General features: G+C 41.4%; 1 protein-coding gene across 1 annotated transcript in view; it reads left to right on the forward strand.

Moving 5' to 3' along the window:
* The first annotated feature begins 3,243 nt into the window (after positions 1-3,243).
* Positions 3,244-22,102, forward strand: part of kcnj6 (potassium inwardly rectifying channel subfamily J member 6) — a 132,161-nt gene continuing 113,302 nt past the window's right edge. The window contains exon 1 of the mRNA XM_072585676.1: positions 3,244-4,034. The gene's annotated coding sequence lies outside the window, so the exon portion shown is untranslated. The remainder of the gene's footprint in view (positions 4,035-22,102) is intronic.

Here is a 22,102-nt window from a genome sequence, read left to right on the forward strand (position 1 = left end):
AAGACAACCTTTCACTGAAATGAGATCAAACAAGCCTTAGCAGAACTGTAACCAATAGGTATCTGCAGCACGGTGGTTCAGTGGTTAGTACTGTAGCCTCACAGCGGCAGGAACCCACGTCCGATTCTCGCCTTGGGTAACTATCTGTGTGGAGTTTGCACATTCTCCCCATGGGTTTTCTCCGGGTTCTCCAGTTTCCTCCCACAATCTAAAGATGTGGAGGTCAGTTGAATTGACCATGCTAAATTGCCCATAGCGCTAGGTGCATTAGTCAGAGGGAAATGGATCTGGGTGGGTTAGTGTTCGGAGGGTCGGTGTGGACTTGTTGGGCCAAATAGCCTGTTTTGACACTGTAGGGAATCTAATCTAATCAAGTATCAGGGAGAAAACTCTCCACCGGTTGGAGTCATACCTAGCACAGTGGAAGCTAATTAAGGTTGTTAGAGGCCTCTCATCTCAATTTTAGGAGCTACTTGGGATAATTTCCTAGCCCAACCATCTTCACTCTTTCATCAATGACACATCATAAGGTCAGAAGAAGGGATATTCACTGATGGTGAAGTGTGCAGTACATTTACAATTCCTTAGATACTGTAACAGTTCCATGGCTATATCAGCATAACCTAGGCAATATTCAGGCTCAAGTTGATAAATGGCAAGCAACATTCACACCATACAAGTCCCAGGCAACAATATCTCCAATCAGAGAACATCTAAGTATCACCTCTTAACGTTCAACAGCATTAATGTCACTAACCCCACTAACAACATCCTTGTGGTTAGCATTGACCAGAAACTGAGCTGAAATAGCTATATAAGTTCTGTGGCTATGACAGCAGATCAGTGACTGGGAATTCTGTGGATGGTAATTCAACTTCTGATTCCTCAAGGAATCTACAAGGCGCAGATCAGGAGTGTGGTGGAATATACTCCACTTGCCTGTTGAGAAACTCATCACAGTGCAGGTCAAAAGTAGACTATGTGGTCAATACTTGTTTGACCTTTTTAACTATTCTCTCCCTAGACTACTAGCAAACAGCAGCATCAGTCTGTACTAAATACAAGGCACACTACAGCATTTGATCAATCATCTCACAAATAAAAACCAAAATCCTGCACAGCACATATCAGATCAACACCCCTTGTCGATCCATTCATTCCCTCTCCGGCATACGTCTCAGATTGCCATCTGAACAGTCAACATTCACACTTGTCCTTGGCATATTGCCATACCCATGCCTCATAGTCAGGCTGCGTCCTTCTCTCCTCTCCACACAAATTATTTCAAGCACTCAGACTGCTCTTTTTTCTCACCTTGCAGGAGATGGAAACACACTATTTGACTCAAATTGGGTTAAGGGCACCTTCCTTCGCACCCACTAGCAAGGCATTGATCATTTGGTAAACTTTGAAGGAGCGTTTGTATCAGGAGGCTGTAGATGTCAGCAGTGTACAGTTCAGGTGTGAATGCCTGAGCCACTGATTCACTGCCTGTAGCCTCAGGAGATACTCCCTGTTTCCAGTTCGATCTTGGTGTCCGTTCCCTCTGCCTTAGACAAAGGCATGCATTTGAAGGGAAGACAACTAGTGTTTCAGGAGATATCCCACCCAGCCCTGACTCCCTTTCCAACCTGCCCCTCCCTTCCATCCCTCCAACCGACTCCTCCATCCAGCTACCAACCAGATTCATTCATCCTATCAATCTATCAGGTCATAACTGCCACCTGTATTCACCTATCACCATCTCACCAGTCCGCCCCTCTTCCCAGCTAAAACTCTTCCTCCCCTCTTTATCTGTAACTCCCGCTATTCCTACCTCCATTCCTGAAGAAGGCTTATATCTGAAATGTCCGAACTCTCCACCTCTTGATGCTGCCTGGCTTGCTGTGCTCTTCCTGCCTCCTGCTGGTCTACTTTGGATTCCAGGAACTGGAGTATTTTTTGTCTCTTACATGGTGAAGTCTAACAGTAGTGAAATACAGCTGCAGATGAGTAAAGTGAAGGGTATAGGTAACAATTACCTGTCAAACAGCAAAAGTGGTGTCTGAGAAGAAGTGCTTTGAACAGCAGTCTCAAAATGGCAAGAACTAGAGCTCTTCAATCTATTTTATCAAAGCCTTTGCCAACCTATCTGTTTCATGGAAGAATCTGTTCCCATTCTGAGAGCTGGGCTAACTGCAGGTAGGTCAGAAAATAGGCTCGGTGTCTGGATAACATAGGGCTTGAAGGACCTCTTCATTGCCTTCCTAATTATGCTACTTAGCTCTTCAGAGCTTACTCAATAAATCCAAGAGGGTTCCTCCACCACTTTTAGTGACACCCTGGAGTCAACTACAAGTCAGTGGGATCACATCAGGACATCAAACTGACATCAAATTCTGAGCATTTGTCAGCCTGGTCAACTATAAACCTGTCTTCAAAGGCATGGGAAAATTCTGCCCTTAATATTCAATCCTATAGTGAGCCCTAATGTTGAAGTATAAGATTACTAAATACGGATGAAATTCCCAAGTTCCCTGGGGGCAAATCAAGCACAGCAGCCACTCTTCATACATGGGTACTTGGTCTATTATTTTACAAAGCCTCTTATGGTGGTCACTAAGCTCCGGAAAGTCACACATAAAATTCGGATTTACGGCTACCTGGTAAATCATTAGCTCTCATTAGCTCCATTTTGTGCAAAATACAGGATTTAAGCTATTAGATCAGCAAAAAGATTACAGATGAAGTAGTGCATTCAGATTGGATTGTATGATCTAGGCAGGAGAGGCGATGCCAGTAGATTCAGTAGTAATGTTCAAAAAGAAAATTATTACATGCTTGTTAAGGAGAACATTTTAGTGCAGGGAACCAGCACGAATTGGATAGTTCTTTCACAGAACCAACACATCATTATGGGCCCAATGTCTTCCTTCTGTGCTGAATGTTTCTGTGGTGCATGGTCAGCAAATCGGCGTTTACTGTCAATCAGAGGCATACTGTACACCCCCAGCTACGAACGGGATTGACTGCACTAACTCTTTGAGGAATCCAGAATAAAATGGGTGCATGTGTTTGAGGGGGGGAGCCTTAAATTTCCGGAGGTGACATCATGAAGCTTGGAATAATCTGGAACACTCACCGATGTCTACCATTCCACATCCCCCCAGGAGAAGACAATTGAGGCTGCGGTGGGGGGAGGGTTAAGTGGACGATTTTCAAACTGAAAATGATTACGTTTTGCTAGGAAGGGCTTTGGGACTAAGGTGGATAGAAAGACTTCAGATTCCACCGATGGAGGAGACAGGAAAGGTCTATTCCTACTGATATGAAACCCAGGCTGTGTGAATACTCTGACACTTGAAAGTAAGGAGCCATAGCCCACAGAGGACTACAAGCATCTCTACCCATTGCAGAGAGAGTCATTTGACTAGATATATCTTGACGGTAACCACGCAACATGAGTGGGATTAGGTGAGGAGGCAGGATCATAAAATACCTTAGCCAGTATGAAGATTGAATCTACACTGTAGCTTTTACTATACGCCTCAGTCTAGCCATGTGGTCCAACTGAACTAACCGGGTCCCACCTAGGAAACTGATATTCGCCCAACTACACGCGTTCCCTCTTTAAGAATGTCGATTTATCCTCTTAACTCCATTGTTTTACGATCTGCCGCTCTCTTGTGTAATCCAGATGAGGTCCTCGCCTGTTCCAGCACATGGCGCTGTGGCCAGTGATATTTATGAAGATTCTGCCCATTTGAAACTGGAAAGATTTCATTTAAGCTGCGGTTTTCATGACGTTCCCTTTACGTGGGCATTCACTTCTCCGCCCGGCTGCGTTTGCTGATGATTTTTCCCTTCCCTCTCTTTCTCTGTTGGATCCCCGGCAGCTCCCTCTCCCGCCCAAACCCCTCGCATACCCTCCCATGCTACAGAACCAACAAGACTTCCTCCTGTTCCCTTTCGCTGGCGATGCTGATCCGAATGCCTGGGACTGGTCACGCTGCAGACCATTAGCTGTGATGTGAATTTCTCCTGATTTTGTTTTGGTGAGTCGACAACCTTTGCAAACTCCAATTCATTTTTTAAAAAATTGAGATAGAATGAAGGAAAGGTAGGGGATGGGGTAATGATCGTGAATATTCAAAACAATATTTTATTAAATAGACAAAATGTTTGAAATTCGAGTTAAATTTTACATTAGTTTACCTCCGGTGACTTGATAGTGTCTTATCAAACGAACAGGGATCAGCAAGAAACATAAATATTAACAAATTACATAATGAGGAAAAAAAACAAGTTTAATAATTTATATTTTCTGTAAATTTGATGCTGAGCTCCCTTTTCAATCAAAGTACTGATTCCCAATATAAGTTTTTTATGGGGGGGGGGGGAGGGGACATTTACAATCTATCGTTGAGGTAAAGGTCAGTCACGTTTCCCCATAAAACGCTACTTGGGTGATGCCAGCTCCAAACCATTTTGACCCAGGTTACAGCTCGCAAGATAAGAAGAATAGCGGTATTTATTCATTGTGGTGCGTGTGCGTTTAAAGGGAGAGAATATGGCAGAGTTTAATATATGCAGACGGAGCGTGATCGAAGTATTGTTGGGTCTGTGCTAATAGAGAGCTTCCCTCTTTGGTCAGACCTGCCGAGTGTCTCCATGGCTACAGTCTCAGAGTCAGCACCAAGGACAGCGCTTTCAGCGCTCCTTCCCCCCCCCATACACACACACACAGAGGGTTTGGGGGGCGCTGGGGGGAATTGAATGGCTCTGTTTCAGTCCTACTATGCGTGTGTGAGACTGTAATTGACGCAAACTAATGAAGTGCTACCAAAGGGACACACTCAATCGATAATTCAATTTCTATTTAGACATTGAAAGTTTCTTGAGACCCGTTTCCTCGCTTCCCCAGAGACTTTCCATGTAAACTTCAAGGACAATTTTCAAACCAGCCCAGTATGTCTTTTAAACACTGCAGACCACCCCCCCCCCACCCCACCCCACCGGCTCCACACAACCATACACATACAAACACAGTCGAAAATAGGACTCATACGTCCCCAAATATATTTCCACTTTTAAAAAGGGGATGGACAGCTCGGGGAATCCGAATTTTGATTCACTTTATCCCCTGTGTGTGTATGAGAGAGAGAGAGAATCAGAATCTGTGCCGCGTCAGTGAAATCTGTAAATAGATGTTCCTCTAGAATGGGGGGAGTTAGTGTTGGAAAGGCGAATAGTGAGTTGTATGTTTAAATAATTTTAAACACTTTCCAAAATAAAACGAAGCCCTTCCGACCAATTTCCCCCAAAATGATTCGTGTTTATCGTCACAATTTTGTTTTGGCAATTCGAGTTGGTATGTGACACTCAAGTGGTCAGGCACCAGTGACCCTTCTGTTTCCAGAGAGAGTGACATATGTGAAACAGATAAATAAGCTCCACAGAGAGCGGCGGGTGGAAGCAGCTCCTTGGGGTTGAAATCAGGCCCTGTGAGGAATTACATAACAAACGATAAGGAACATGGTGCAGTTGGACCACGACTACTCACTGTTAGGTTAAGCTTGCGTAAATTAAAGCTTCGTTGTAATGATTTATTCACTGGTGTCAGCTTGTCTTGACAATCACATTTTTTTTTTAAAAAATCGCATTCAAAGGCCAATAATTCAAAATACTTTTGGTCGACATTTCATGGCTGGAGAGACAATTCTATTTTCCTGACTAAATATTACAAATCAAACTGCATTATTGAGACACCATAATAAGCAGTTTTTGAGTTTTTTTAAAATGAAGCCAATCCCTCCTGTGTTCTTTTTGTAAACACGTAGACTGGCGATGGGAAACTAGCTCACTATGTTAGGAAGAAAAGGACCGATTAATGTGGAGATAGAATTAGTGAGCTCGAGGAGGAAGCTTTGTGAAGCGTAAATGTCAGCACAGCCCAGCTGCCTCAGCAGCCTGTTCGTGTTGGAAATTCAATGCCATCTATGACAAACTCATTTAAGCATGAGTTTCATTTATTTGATTTTTCAAAAAGAAGCTTAATATAGACCAGAAACTTGACACCCCTTCGAGAAAGGCGAAAGTGAGGACTCCAAACGCAGGAGATCACAGTCAAGATTAGAGTGGTGCCGGAAAAGCACAGCAGGTCAGGCAGCATCAGAGGAGCAGCCCCTGAGACCATTAAGTGCCTCGACCTGTCTACTCTCCTCCCCCACTCCAACCTCTCACCCTCACAACGCGCAGCTCTCCACGCCCTCTGCTCCATTTCCAACCTCACCATCAAACCAGCAGATAAAGGGGGGTGCAGTGGTAGTTTGGCACACAAAAAAAGAAAATAAAAGTTCATTTATGTCTCCATCGCGGAGGCTCCCAGCCTCACTCCTGATGAAGGCCTTTTGCCTGAAACATCAATTTTCCTGCTCCTGGGATGCTGCCTGACCTGCTGTGCTTTCCCAGCACCATTCTAATCTTGATCCCTTCAAGAAACCCTGTCAATATGAATGCGTGATAACCCATTAACTCCCACAGACATCTACAGCCCTTTTTTTTCTGCACAGCATTGGCACACTGCAAGAACAGAAGAAATTCATCTCAGATGTTATATTTGGTCCCTTTAAGGAAACTCAGCAGACTCTATTTGCATATACATTTCATGATTCCACTTTGAACACTGGAATCTTTTTGCAGTGCTGAAAACTCAGGTTATTTTGTTGTTATTTTGAGGAGTGCCCTTGTCAGCTAAGTACAATTTCCAGTTGCTTCCCAGCTTCCTTCGGCCAATCTCCAACTACACGATTGCCAGATACTCTCAGAAACAGTTACATTTTTTTGGATCAATGCTCTCGCTGAAAATCCAAGCATTGCAGGTCCAGAACAGAGAAATGCACATTATCTGGACCTAATTTATCAATTTTCATTCACTAGCACAGTAGAGGGTGCTATTCTGGAAATTGAGGATTAATGCAATTTAAATATAAGTTACATTGTTTTGAATCTCTTGTGATCTGAGAACAGTCAATGTTGACAGTGATTGTAAAAGTGAGCAAATCTTTAGTTATCACTGACATCTCATAACTCGCAAATGCAAATTCACAAAAATGTGTTCACTGTATGTCAAAAATGGGAAAGAATGGGATCAAGGTGTGATATTCTGTCAAGTTCTAAAGTCAACATCTGACTTTCTAGATCCATATTGTGCATTCAGTCTAAATATTCAAGAAAAATTGGGTCCATCCAATTTAAACAGAAACGGATGAGATGAAAGAAGAAAATTGAAAAGAGAGAGGCTCAGAAGTAGATTAAATATAGACATTTCAAAATTAGACACCTCACATAAGTCCAAAGGCATGATGCTACTCTTGTGTTCATAATGTTGTCCTTTGACAGGGCACCAGATGGAAGCAGTGGGGCATTTTCCTATTATTGTAATCAAAACTGCTAGTTAGAAAGGTTTGTACATTGCTGACTGAGGTATTGAGGGGTTCGTGTTGAGTAGTGGATTCAGAATTTATTCTGGAAAAACTATTCTGCTAATGTTATTTCTCTTCTTCTCTCTGCACTTAAATGTCATCTCAACTTTTCCAGGATATTCCCAATATGCACTGAAATCGTGAGCGTTCATCAGTTCAAGAAAGTTATTTTGGGAGGTGTGCATGATGTACAGTAATGTGTTATAAAGTATGACCTACTGAGTTTATTTCTGTCCCATACATGGACAGAAAGGGCAGCCATTACTACGCAGCCATTTTGTAACATGTGTTGTCAAGTGCAGCATTTTAACTAAATTTACTTCTGACATATTACATGAATCCCAAATTTTGCAAGCTTCAGCAGACCTCACTGATTTAGCGTGGTTTCAAGTCCCACTCCAAGATCTTTGAAAAATAATTACACTTATACTTCTTTGCAATACTGAGCAAATAGTAGAGTCAAAGGAGCAGTTTTTTCCAATTTAACATTAAACTACCTTCATTCTCAGCTCGGCATAAAGATCCCACAACAGTTTTGAAGAACATGCCGAGAGTACTCTCAACATTATGGTGAATATTTATCCATTAGTTAATACTATTGAATCAGATTATCCGTTCATAAGCAAAGTTCTGTTTTTGGGTGCTTTCTGTGCTCAAATTGGCCAACATATTCCCCAAATAATGACAATGTCTCAATTTCACAAAGCACCATTGGGTTACGTTCATAAGCTCAAGTTTTTCTTCCGAGGCTAAAACATCAGTTTACATTTAGCCTTTGCTGCATTCTCGGTGGCAATTTTAAATTGAATTTTAAATTTTAAATGTCCAAATTTTATGACCCGATTTGAAGAAGAGCAGGGAATATTCCTGATCTCCTGGTCAGCGGTGCCCCACTTTAAACATCACCAAAATATAATATATTAACAAGGCACTTGTTTCATTGTTGTTAATGGGATGTCGTTGACATATAATCAATGGACCAATGAAAACCACAGTAACATTTTTCTATTACAGGAAAAGGCACAATTTAAATGCAAGTATTTTTTCTTCTTGTGTCTTTGAGATCAATTTGTCATTGGGTTATTATTTAATTTTATACTGTTTCTATTTATTAGTTTCTTTCTCCTAAATGCATGTATGGATGACATCAATTAACCCCAAGTCTGAGAATCCAGTGTATAATTGCCATTTAAATTCTCGCTAGTTTTAAAAATATTGTTCTCTTTATATTTTGCAATGTTTCTGTTGAAGCTGTCTACATAGCAACATTCACTTGCTCCAAAACAATTCAGTGAATATGAGGTGCTTTCAGAGGTTTCATTGCAGTTCTATATATAGCAAGGTTTTCTATTGTTTTTGTTATCAATGCATTTCTCTAGCTCTTCTCTAAAACTTTACGAGTCACCCAATGAAAACACTTCATGAATGGTGTTACTTTTATCTTTAATAGTATTTCACATCTGCCAATTTCACAAGCTAGCTTAGATCATGTTAATGAAGAATAGACAATGCATGGAGCAAACAATCTATGCCAGTGCACGTAAAAGGTAATAGTGACATACTGGATGATTACTATATTAGACACTTGTTAGATGTCAGCCAGCATTGTATACAGTTCTGGATGCTGCATTATAGGAAGGATGTGAACACATTGGAGAGAATTTAGAAGCTGTTTGTAAGAATAATTCTAGGATGAGGAACTTTGGTTATGAGGATAGATTTTTAAAATGGACTGACTGTTCACCTTGAAAAGAAGGTGGCTAAGAGATTGTAAAGGTTTTCAAAACCATGAATGAACTGAATAGAGCAGGTAGGAAGAAATTGTTCCCACTTATAAAAGGGACAACAGCAAGAGGGCATAAATTTAAAGTGATCTGCAAAAGAAGCAAGAATGAATGAGGCAAAACCTTTTTACTCAGTGAACAGTTAGGGTATGGCCATGCCTAGAAGTGTGTTAAAAGCAAATTCAATTGAGGCATTCAAGAGGGTATTGAATGATTATTTGGATAAAAGTAATGTAAGGGCTTGGAAAAAGAGCAGGAAATTTGCACCAGATCATGTTACTCATTTAGCACGTTGCTGCAGGCAGGATGGGCTGAATTGCCTCTTTCTGTACTCTAATGCTTGAGTGATTCTATGACTCTGTGATCTCAAATCTAATAAGCTGCAGGAAACATTGTCTTTCAATCTTGAAACTCATCCAAACCCATCTAATCAATTCCTTGGTATGAATCATTTATTACATAATTACTAAAATTATCAATTTCGTCTTAAAACATTTAATGCATATCATTAACAAGATGTTTATGATATATTCAGAAATGCTTATCATTTTGACAACATTATTCTCCCAGCCTCATGATAACAAAGAGTGTAGCTCATGTCTCACAGGTCCAAAATACAGGAGAGAATGATTAATTTATCAACAATATTACCTTGAAGGTAAACTTCTATATTTGAACATTCATTGCTAGGGGAATAATCTGTGAGCATATAATAGAAAATATGGGCATATGCTGAGTACTAAAAAGGCTACTTAACACAGAATTAACTTAGAACACCGAAGGTTAAAATGGCTAATTTGGCATTTTATTAGGAACAACAACTTGCATTTATTTGGCATTTTTAATATAGTGAGACGGTCTAACATACTTCACAGGAGCATTAACAAAATAGTGTCACGGAGCTCTTGAAGGGAGATACTAGAACAGGTTGGTAGAAGTGGGAAGCTTTTCAATGTTATGATCTAGCAATATGGAAGGATAGAAATGAGTCTAAATTTTCCTATTTTAGTTACTATTTTGTCGAGTGAGATTCATAGCACCCAGTCTGCCATAGCTCAGAGCAATTTTGATTATGCAATCATTTACTCTTCACCTCATCAGTTGTGCACCCAGGCACTACAGTGCCTGCCTTGAGGAATTGTACAGCTGGAGAAGTGTTCATCACCGCAGGGACCTTCCCGCATTCACGTCATATCGCTGGCATCATACATAATGTCCAGCTGCACATCATTTCAGATGCTGTAAGTCCTTAAACTGTGTTCCATAACTGAAGACATGGCCCATAAAGACAAGCTGGCAATGCATTCCACTGTTGGGATTCTGGAGATATAGGTGTATGGGTGGCTGGAGAAGAGGGCCATATCACCAGACACAAATGGCTTTGACCAAGGTAACAGTCCAGATCAGTGCTTGTCATGGATAAATAGCATAGCCATTCTATGTACCAAATGGGTAATTCTCTCTCTCACACACTCTATCTCTCTCTCTCTCTCACACACACACACGCACCCTATTACTCTAACTCATTAAGGTTCTTGGACAAGAACTTTTCTTGTTGAATACATCATGCCCACTCAATGATTTTCAGCCACCTCATCGTCCCAAATGAGTAACCCTTCCTGCCCTCTGTGCGACTTACTCACTCACTGAGCACACTTCATCCCCTCTCCTGGTTGAGCATCTCTATTAATAGAACAAAGAAGAACAAAGAAAATTTACAGCCCAGGAACAGGCCCTTTGGTCCTCCAAGCCTGAGCCGATCCAAATGTACTGTCTAAACCTGTCAGTCAATTCTTAAGCATCTGTATCTCTCTGCTCCCCACCTACTCATGCATTTGTCCAGACGCATCTTAAATGAATCTCCGTGCCTGCCTCTACCATCTCTGCTGGCACCGCGTTCCAAATGCCCACCACCCTCTGTGTGAAGTACTTGCCATGTGTATCCCCCTTAAACTTTCCACCTCTCACCTTGAAAGCGTGACCTCCCATTATTGTATTCCTCACCCTGGGAAAAAGCTTGTCTCTATCCATTTGTCTATACCCTTCATGATTTTGTAAACATCAATCAGGTCCCCCCTCAATCTCCTTTTTCCTAATGAAAATAAACCTAACCTACTCGACCTCTCTTCATAGCTAGCACCTTCCATATACCAGGCAACATCCTCGTAAACCTTCTCTGCACCCTCTCCAAAGCGTCCACATCCTTTTGGTAATATGGTGACTAGAACTGTACACAGTATTCTAAATGCGGTCGAACCAATGTCTTGTACAATTTTAACACTTTCCTCATTCCTGAAGAAGGGCTGATGCCTGAAACATCGATTCTCCTGTTCCTTGGATGCTGCCTGACCTGCCGCGCTTTTCCAGCAACACATTTTCAGCTACAATTTTAACATGACTTGCCAGCTCTTTTACTCAATACCCCGTCCAATGAAAGCTAGCATACTATATCCCTTCTTGACCACTCTATATCCAACTGTGCAGCAACCTTCAGGGTGCAATGGACCTGCACTCCCAGATCTCTCTGCCCATCAACCTTTCCCAAGGCTCTTCTGTTCATTGTATAATTTGCTGTAGAATTAGACTTGGCCTAAATGCGTCACCTCACATTTGTCTGGATTGAAAACCATCTGCCTCTTTTCTGCCAACTCTCCAGTTTACCTATATCCTCCTGTATTCTCTGACAGTCCCTTATGTTTTCTGCTGCTCTACCAATCTTCGTGTCATCTGCAAACTTGCTGATCATACCAACAGTGCCCTCTTCTAGATCATTTATGTAAATTACAAACAACAGTGGCCCCAACACTGATCCTTGTGGAACACCACTGGTCACGTTTCTCCATTTCGAGAAACTCCCTTCAACTACGACTCTCTGTCTCCTGTTGCTCAACCAGTTCTTTATCCACCTAGCTAGAACACCCTGCACACCATGTGACTTCACTTTCTTCATTAGTCTACCATGGGGAACCTTATCAAATGCCTTACTATAGTCCATGGATATGACATCAACAGCCCTTCCTTCATCTAACAACTTGGTCACTTCCTCGAAGAACTCTCTTAAGTTGGTAAGGCACGATCTCCCCCGCACAAAACCGTGTTGCCTATCACTGATAAGCCCATTCTTTTCAAAATATATATAGATCCTATCCCTCAGTACCTTCTCCAGCAACTTTCCCACCACTAACGTCAGGCTCACTGGTCTGTAGTTACCTGGAATATCTCTACTACCCTTCTTGTACAGGGGGACAACATGAGCAACCCTCCAATCCTCCAGCACCTCACCTGTATTTAAGAATGCCACAAAGATATCTGTGAGGGCCCCAGCTATTTCCTCTCTCGCCTACCTCAGCAATCTGGGATAGATCCCATCCGGTTCTGGGGGTTTGTCGACCTTAATAACCTCTAGCATACCCAACACATCTTTCCTACTTATGTCAACGTGATCCAGACTAATCAAGCTTCTATATCTAATCTCAATAGTCATCATGTTCCTCTCCTCAGTGAACACTGATGCAAAGTAATCATTCAGAGGTCTCACCCATTCTCTCAGGTTCGACACACAGCCTTCCTTCGTTATCCTTTAGTGGACCAATCCTTTCTCTAGTTATCCACTTGCTTCTTATATAAGAATAAAATATTTTGGGATTCTCCTTAATTCTGCTCGCTAAAGCTATTTCATGACCCCTTTTAGCCCACTTGATTCCTCGTTTAAGACTCTTCTGATATTCCTCCAGGCCCGTTCTGTTCTTAGTTGCCCAGACCTTATGTATGCTTCCCTTTTCCTCTAGGATAGTCGTACAATTTCTCCTGTCATCCACAGTTCACGAATCTTGCCCTTCCTATCCTTTGCCTTCAACGGGACATCCCTATCCCGCACTATCTTTAATCTATCTTTGAAAGCCTCCCACATCTCAAATGTGGACTTCCCTTCATTACCTCTTGCATTAGCTTTCATCAGACTCAAGCCATCCCTTTGTGTCACTGCAGGAGAAATTTTCCCACAACTAGGCTGAGAGGGTCAAGATCTGTTACTGTAGGGAAATTCCTCTGCAGTTACTGCAAAAATACTTGTCACTTTTCTTGAAGGTGACTAAGCTCGCTTGGCAATGCTCTCCTCCTTCCAGTTAGGGAGACAGGTCATGCAGTTACACTAATAATGCTTCTTTGCCATATCTTAGTGCTTCAGTGGGGATTTGATTAGCTCCTGATTGCGAGTTGTACTTATCAAATACCCTTTTCTACTTTATGCTGGGTTGAAGTTACATTGAGATGGGGCGAGTACCACGCTGTAGGATAGAATCAAGGACTCTGACATTGAGGGTGGATTTCCTATTAAGGAGATTGTTAAAATGCTCCTTCCATTGGGTGCTGATGACTGCACCTCATATCACTGGAGAACACTTCTTCTGCAAGATCCTGTGACTCCACCATAGGTTTACCTACACTCTTGTTCAGGTCAACAGCCTCAGCATCACAATAATAACAGCTGGGCTGTATTGTTTCCACACCTAACACAAGGCTACTGAAACAAGCACTCTACTCAGGCCTTTGACGCGGCAAAGTAAGCTTCCAAAAAGGCAGAGGAAATATCTCAAGGACATCCCCAAAGACTCCTAGGGATAGGGAAATATCCCCATTGACATTCGATTGGATTTATGAGATGAGTGTGTCCCCAGTACACAATGCAACCTGGCAGGGATATGCAAGGTGTAAGTGTCCCTGAGCTCCGAGGTCAGTTGTTGAAGTGCTGTGACAGTTGGTATGAAGACAAGCATGATGATGTGGTGAAGCTGGTGCCTTGTGAATGATGACTTCCATGACTAAAAGATAGAAGTGCATGGAATCAGGAATTTGCACCATCTAATTTCTTGGAAAAGGAGAGGAAAATTAGAAGGGACATAGAAATGAAGCAAACTGGGCTAAAAGTGAGATACAAATGCATTGAAATGAAATATTGATGACTCAAGAATGAGATTCTGAATTCACTGATTAGACCTTAAGGGGAAAGTTGGGAAACTTTTTGTCAATGTCAAGATTCCAATTCTTTCATTGACACCATTTTCTCCAACTTTCTCCACATTGCTCACATCACTTCAGGAAGGGAAACATTCCATAAGTAGTTCCATGTGAGGGCGGTGTCTGTCTTGGAGGGGAATTTTCAAAAGTGCATTGACTGCCCTCATAGTTATAGATGGCAGAGATCGCATTTTTGGAAGATGCTGTTGAAGAAGCCTGGCTGACTTGGTGTAACTTGCTGGTGAATTGTCATTAAGAATCACAAGGCCCTTGTGTCAGTATCATGGAGTCCATTTTCCTTCCACCAGTTGGACTGCTATCCTTTCAATCCAGCCATATCTTCAACTCATCACATTCCCCCATTAACTACTGTCGAAGAACAGGCATCAAGCACATCTCTGCACCATAGCACCAGAGATGAATCAGATCTAAAATTAGTCTTTGTGGCGTTATGTCTCATTTGGTTACCAATTCTACTCAATTAAGATTCTGTGAGGTGTAGTCACCAAGCCAGCTCCTCCTCACCCACTTGACCATAGATACAATAACTAATGTTGGCACATTGTCATTGCATGAAGAATTTGATAATTCACAGAAAGAAAATGCCAGTTTTCAATCATTCAAACATCACCATGCTAGTCAAAATCCAGAATATTGAGCTGTTCTGGTCTTAAATCTTGACAGCACCACAGCCAATACTCATCTCAGCTGGATCAAAGATGCTGTGTGTAATGATTATCACGACATCAGCCAGGTGGACCATATCTCAAGATGGCAGCAGTGGAGTAGGCAGCGTTCGGGCTCCTGTGCCCGGGTTTGTTGTCCTCATCTGCATTTTTCTTTCTTCCTTTGTCCTTCTATCCATTCTTCTTTTGTTCCTCAAACTTACCGGATAAAAAGAGCTCTTCAGCAGGAGGTGGTTTTGATTGGCTCTGGAGTGGCGGTGGCATTTTCAGAGGCAGTGTGGCTGCAGAGGTGGTTAGCCGACCTGTGAAGCCTGGAGCAGGACTCTTGCTTCCGTGTAGAGTTGGCTTCTGACAGTGGTATGGAGTGGGCTAGTGTAGCCCAGAGAAGAACATTCTCTTAGCAGCATGGTTGGGCTGGTGTAGTCCGGAGTGGACTCTCGCAGACTTATGCTGTAGCAGCAGAGAAGGAAAAGCTGGACTCTCTTTAAAGCTTTTTTTATTCTGTGAATGATGCTTATGTCCAAGTGACGGTACACACTTTTCACTATATATAATGTTGAATGCACATGACAATAAAGGATATTCTCATAGCATGTGAATTCCGTGATTGGAGCTGTTAATCTGGTCAAATCAGGGAGTCCTGGCTGACACATATAAACAGGAGTGCCAGACAACTTGGTCACTCTGAGAGCTGGCTTTGAGGGAGTTGGATCAGTGTCAAGAATGCTCTGCATGTAAATAAAGGATGACTTGGTGATGGCATACCAGCCTCTGTCAAGTTATTTCACTGAGAGCACACAGTGAAGAACAATTGGGAAAAACTGTTCTTTCTGCTTCTTGTTTCCTTGTGTTATATTCATCCAAAGGATGAAGATGCTGTTGACAAAACAGGCACGTATTGGCCAACTATAATCTTTGAGCTGGTAATGCTGTTCTCTTCATTCCCTGCCTTTCACAGTACCAGAGCTCTGCTATGGGTGCTCGCTTCTCATTTAGGTGGTTCCTCTTTCTGGGTTTAAGCTCAGATGACAGTATCAGTGCACCATAGTCAAAATTCCAAAATATAAATATTTCTGGAACTTTATGATCAGTTTCAAACTCACTGTTAAAAACCTCCTGGTGATGGGTTATTCATTTATCTTTGCTTTTAACTCAATGGAGGTAAACCTAGCTTCACCAAAACTGGGAATGGGAATCAGAAAAACTAAGATGTAAGATTTTTGATCCTAAAAAAAACTCACAAGATAAAGAGTGCAACAGTCAGACAGGTGGAAGAAAGGAGGAGAAAGCAGAAGTAGAAAATAGTAAGAGAGAGAGAGTAGAATATAGAATCAAGGAGAAAGAGGCAAACTGACTTATTTGCAAAAATAAAGGAATTTTGCCAATAGGCCAAACCATAGGGAATCAATTCATATTCTAAATTTTCGGAGCATGTACTATCTATTACGTCACACTGCAGTAACTGTAATTTTTGGCATATTAATACTTGTTGAAGAAAAAGCTTTTAATGAATTACATTAGTTAGTTAATAATTTAGATTGCTGAAGGTTATTATAGAATTTACTGAGCAAATGTCCACTTCTCTAGAGCTCTGAACTTGTATTCTGTTAACTATTATTGTTGCCTGCGTTACACTTCATTTGTACCTGTTTTTGTTTTATCTATTTTTCAGGGGGGAAGGTAATTGGAATCTCAGTGCAAGAGAGCTATAAACCCCAGTTATTATCCCCAGAGGGACATTTCTGCTCCTCTTTGCCCTGTGTGTATTCGAGTTATTAAGGAGGCCATTCAACCCATCAAGTCATTTAAAAAAGTGAAGAGAGAGTCCATAAATGACACAATTTTCTAAAGTGTAGGTAAGCAGAAAGACCTCAGCATCCATTTACTCAAATCCATAAAGCATTACCAGGCATGTGAATCAAGTGGTTCAGAACCATAGAGAATTACTTGTATTCATAAACCAGAACGTTGTTACAACCAGGTGAGGAGGGGGAAATAGGTTCCCCTTTTTCACACCCCTTCAGTCAGTTGCAATAAATATTTATAATACCTTTTAGCATGCAGCTATATTTCAATTAAAATATTGTATGAGTCAAAATTAAGGAGCCAAATTACGAGGTTGTTTTGAATGAAAGAAAGAGAAATGCATTATTCATTAACCCCCTTGAAAAATAATAAATTGTAAGATCTAACGCAAACACTGGTATAATGTATAAAAAGAAGAGTGTTGGGTATAATAGGAAGATAAATAGTGCACAGTTTAAAATGTTCTTAAAGAGTATTTGAGTTTTTGTAGTTGAGACCAGGTTAGTTAGTTGATGTCATGTGTCCTCAGCAGTAACAAAACCTGTCAAGTCCTTGATGAATGGATATTTCTCTGATTGTTCTATAATGAATGCTGGCTTTCAAAATGTTGAAAAGGAAATAGAGAATCATTCTTACAGTACTGCCCATTACTTATCTATGGTTTTCTCTCTCTCATGCCCAAAACCTGGCTTCTTGAAATCCATTTCACTTGTACATTCCAATGTCCGGTGTCACTATGTTCATTTTAAAATTGGATAACCTACAGTTTACTTTCATCCCAAAGTGTGAAACGTCCAGAAAAGATGTAAATAAAATATGGTAGATGCAGAATTCTTCACACGTGAATGAGATGTTGATAAGCTGTTAATTTTAGGGCTGAGATTGTCTTTGTTTATCCCACAGTGATTTCAAGAGCTTGGTTCAACTTTAGTCTCCAAGTAGTTGGTAAGATTACTTCATCCTGAGCTAAGCTAGCTGGCGTTGGACTGGGGTGTTCAAAGTAAAAAAATCACACGACATCGGGTTATAGTCCAACATGTTTATTTGAAACTACAAGCTTTCAGAGCACTGTTCCTTCCTCAGGCAACTCGTAAGAGAGAAAATGTCAAACACAGAATTTATAATCTGCAGATTTTTATTTGCAGATACATTCTATTTTGTTAAAAAAAGCACACAATCTGTAGGCAGGCAGTCGACATGGCATTTTATAAACTCCTCCTTTGAAAATAAAACCAGTCTGACTCCAGGCTGATGCAAACACACTTGAAACATGGCCTCACCCAAAAAATGCATTGTCTGAAAATTAGGTGTCACCCTTATCCTGATAAAACCTGAAGTTATCTTGAGTGGTGACTTGAAAGAAATTCTGGGATTCACATATTCATCAATCGAAACCTGCCCCTCCATTCGAACTGATTAGGTTTGTTCAATATATTTGCATAAGTTGAATGACTCTTTGATCTTTCACTTATAAATTCAGTGTCCAATGTATTCTCTCTCACTGGCTGTCTGAGGAAAGAGTGGGGCCTCTGAAATCTTGCAGTTTCAAATAAACCTATTGGACTATAACCCAGTGTCACATGATTTCTGACCAGGTCCAGATAGGCTGAGCATATCTCATCGAAGCTTGCAATTGGCTACTTGGCCTTTGGCCGCATCACCAAGTTTTTGATCAGTTACAAGCTGTTTCTCTGTTCTCCCACTTTCACAAAACTAACAATAATTTCATTTCAGCCAACTTCACAGTTTCCAAGCCTATATGGCACATTTGTTACAAATTTTCAATAATTTTAATCTTAGCAATTTAAGCTGATCTAAGGCACCACCTTCCAGGTTTTGATGACTTAGTTCCTGTGACAATAGCACAATTGCACCTTCCCATATTAATAACTTCACAGGCTTTAACATCAAGATCAGAGTTAAAGATCACTTGAACTTGGATTATTGGAAACAAATTCTACTGCCTACCTTAAAAAATGATAGAATCAGTTGAACTCCCCATTACAGATTGAGCATGTTCCAGGTACTGTTTGTTATTTTATGCATCACATCCGCCTTCATCAGGTCTCATACCATTCAGGGTGTGTGTGTGTGGAGGGGGAGGTGAGGGGTGGCAACAGGGTGGAGGGTACAAGAATCATTTCCAACACTAAAATGCTAATTAACAATCGAGATATTAAGAAATTTTGACAGAGAAACTTTGACAGAGGAAAACTGTTCTGCCTTGTGAATGAGTTCCCATTTAGAGTCATCAGCAGTAGATCCAAAGGAGATATATGGGATCTGTGCTGGTCTACTTGAATAAGGGGTCAAAGTTGATTTCTAGCATAAATTTTAAAGGGGAGTTGTGCATGTAATTGAGATTGGGGATCTTGAGGCAGATAGAGAAAAAAAGATTAGAGTTGAGAAATTAAGTCTGAATTTTAAAACACAGAAATAGCGTCAAGGGCTGAATGGCTTCCTCCCTTATTGTTTATTTCTCTGTTTTTTCTCCTGGTTTCTTCCAACCCCAGACCTTGCCATTGCATTAACCTGGCAGGAAAGCCTCAATGGGCTTCCCCCACAGAAGCTCCTGGCTGAGTTGTGTGCCCATAGTGCCCTCTGAGCCCAGGCCTTCTATTGCCTTCTACTGTGGTCTTGGATAAGTTGGATAAGTTGCTCTTATTTAACCTGTTTTTCCCAAACTAACCTGGTCAGGGATGTTATTACACACCTCTGGAGCGGGTGGACTTGAACCCAAGTCTCCCAGTTTAGGGACACTACCGCTGTGCCACAGGAGGGCCCTGCTTGGATGTACTGTTAGGCCGGTTTGCATACATTAGGAGGACTGTGTCAAGACCAATTGAAGGACATTTATTCACATTATTTGCTGAGTGAATAATCCCAGCACGTCTTGTTACATTGCTTCTTATTTGTGCTTGCGCTTTGCGATAGTGAGTACGTTACACCAGCTACATTCAAAAAGGACCAAGCACACTTACTCGTTTTCTAGCTTAGATGTCTGATCATTCTTGGCCTCCTTGTGATGTGTTCTGTGATGGGTCAGCCGTATTGTGGCCTGCAGGCCTTAACTCACATTCTTACACATGTACCCTGATGGACCAAATACCAAATACACAGATTTCAGATCATTGGCAAAAAGCTGGAGGGTTGGGGAGATGAAAATATGTTTTATACAGTAAATTGTGGCAATCAAGAATGTGTTACTTTAAAGACTGGTGGAAGTAGATTTGATAATTTTTAGCAAACTCTTAAAAGATCAATTGGACAAATAATTTTTTTAAATAATCATTTGTAGGGATGTGGGGAAAGAGCAGATGAGACCAATTTGTTTGCACCCTCAAAGAGCTGATGATAGGTAAAATGTCTCTTGCATTGAATTGTTCTATGTGGCTTTGTACCGAATGCCACCCATCTTCATCCACCACAAATAAAATTGTGGTTTTCAGCAACTGTATTGTGTGAAACCAAGTTCCACAAAACTTCTGCCTGAAAGCTCACTTTATTTGATTCTCTCAGCATGTTGTAGCAAGTTAAGAAGGCATCTTTAAGTTTTGAGTGAAAAGACTTACAGCATCAGTGTGAGCACTCATCTACAAAGCTCCTGCTGTGCCTATGATCTGCATCATTAAGGATTCCACACAGAAGCCACTGAAATAGTCATCTCCTCCATGGCTGACTGCAGTGCAGAGAATTGTTCATCCATGAGTACACAAGCAGGTCACAGACTGCTTCATATATCTCACAAGACCTGGCAGGATCTCTCTCAGGGACAGATTCAGGACAATTCCAGGCAGCACACTCAGGGTCAGAAGATTCCACCCCAATACGCCCCCCCACCCCGTGCAGCTAGGATAGATTTTAAGTTGAAATGCCAATTTAGACTGCATTAATAAGAAGACTCTACTTTGTTAAAGCAGTTGAAATTTTCACTTGGAATGGTCACCCAGAGAATTGCTACTTAAAGCGCCTGACATTTTCATGGTCAGTGTTTGTCATAATGCCCTCACCTAATATCATTCAACTGATTAGGAGTAAACATGGTGTGAAACAAAAACAAAAATTGCTGGAAACGTTTAGCAGATCTGGCAGCACCTGTGCAGAGAAATCAGAGTTATTGTTGCAGGTCGAGTGACCCTTCCTCAGAATTGACAATCTGAGGAAGGGTCATTCGACCTGAAATGTTAACTCTGATTTCTCTGCACAGGTGCTACCAGACCTGTTGAGCTTTCCAGCAATTTTTGTTTTTGTTACTGATTTACAGCATCCGCAGTTCTTTGGGTTTTTATGTGGTACTAATGGGAATTTCGAGCATGATTTAAACAGTCACTTGACGTTCCAGGGGATAGCCACAATGCCATATTCACCTGCAGCTGTAAAGATCCTCTGTGATACATATTGGGAGATTCTGTGGGATACTTTCTCGTGGTGTTAGCCTCATTCCACCAACATTTAGTTGGTGGGAACTGAGGGTTTTACCTGAAAGCAAATGCAAGTATTATGCTATTGAGCCTTAGTGGATATTATCCATGGGTGTCTTGCTGGTGATTCCCCTTGGTCAGGGCTAGTAATGGGAGGGAGGGGCTGGACAGCATGATGGACTCCTGCAGGTACACTGCTAGTACAGGACACCAGTCACCTCCTCCGTCAGGACCTCAAGTGCCACGTCCTCTGATCCTGTCCTCACGGTCCGCCAGTACCAAAGTACCTTGCAACACATTGTCATTTGCCAGAATCAGAGCACTGTACATTCTCAGAGAGAGTGGATATGAGGAGCTCACATAAACCTGCTCCATAAACCTGCAGATGTCTCATTTAGAGATTCGAGGCAAGTTTATGTAATGCTAATCAGCAGAAAGGTGCAAATCTGTGCATAAATCCTGTCTTTGCAGGCACATCGTATAGTAGTGTAACACTTAATTAGTGTTTTCTATCATCTTTTGGCCAAATAATTTCCAATGAATCATGTCAGCAATTGAGGTTCTAACTGCACGAGATGAAGAGGCCCTAAATGCCCAGGCACTACAGTAGTATGGCATTCAACCTTCACATAATGAGACTGATCTTCAGTTGTCACCCACCAGTTTCTTGTGACTCAGCCAGTAACCTTGCTGTCAACCCCCCTAAATGTGCAGGAAATACTTGAAAAGGAAAAACATTTGCAGGGCTGTGAAAGATATACTTGTATTGACATAGTGGCTGGCACAACTTCAAAGTGCTTCCCAGCGAGTGAATCATCTCTGAAACAAATTGAATGTGAAGAAATGAAAGTAAAAGACTGGATGTCAGAAGGATGAAATAAAAATTGAAAATGCTGGAGAAACTCAGCTGTTCTGATATCATCTCT

The sequence above is a fragment of the Chiloscyllium punctatum genome, chromosome 15 (genome assembly GCF_047496795.1).
Source record: "Chiloscyllium punctatum isolate Juve2018m chromosome 15, sChiPun1.3, whole genome shotgun sequence".
NCBI classification, from domain to species: Eukaryota; Metazoa; Chordata; class Chondrichthyes; order Orectolobiformes; family Hemiscylliidae; genus Chiloscyllium; species Chiloscyllium punctatum.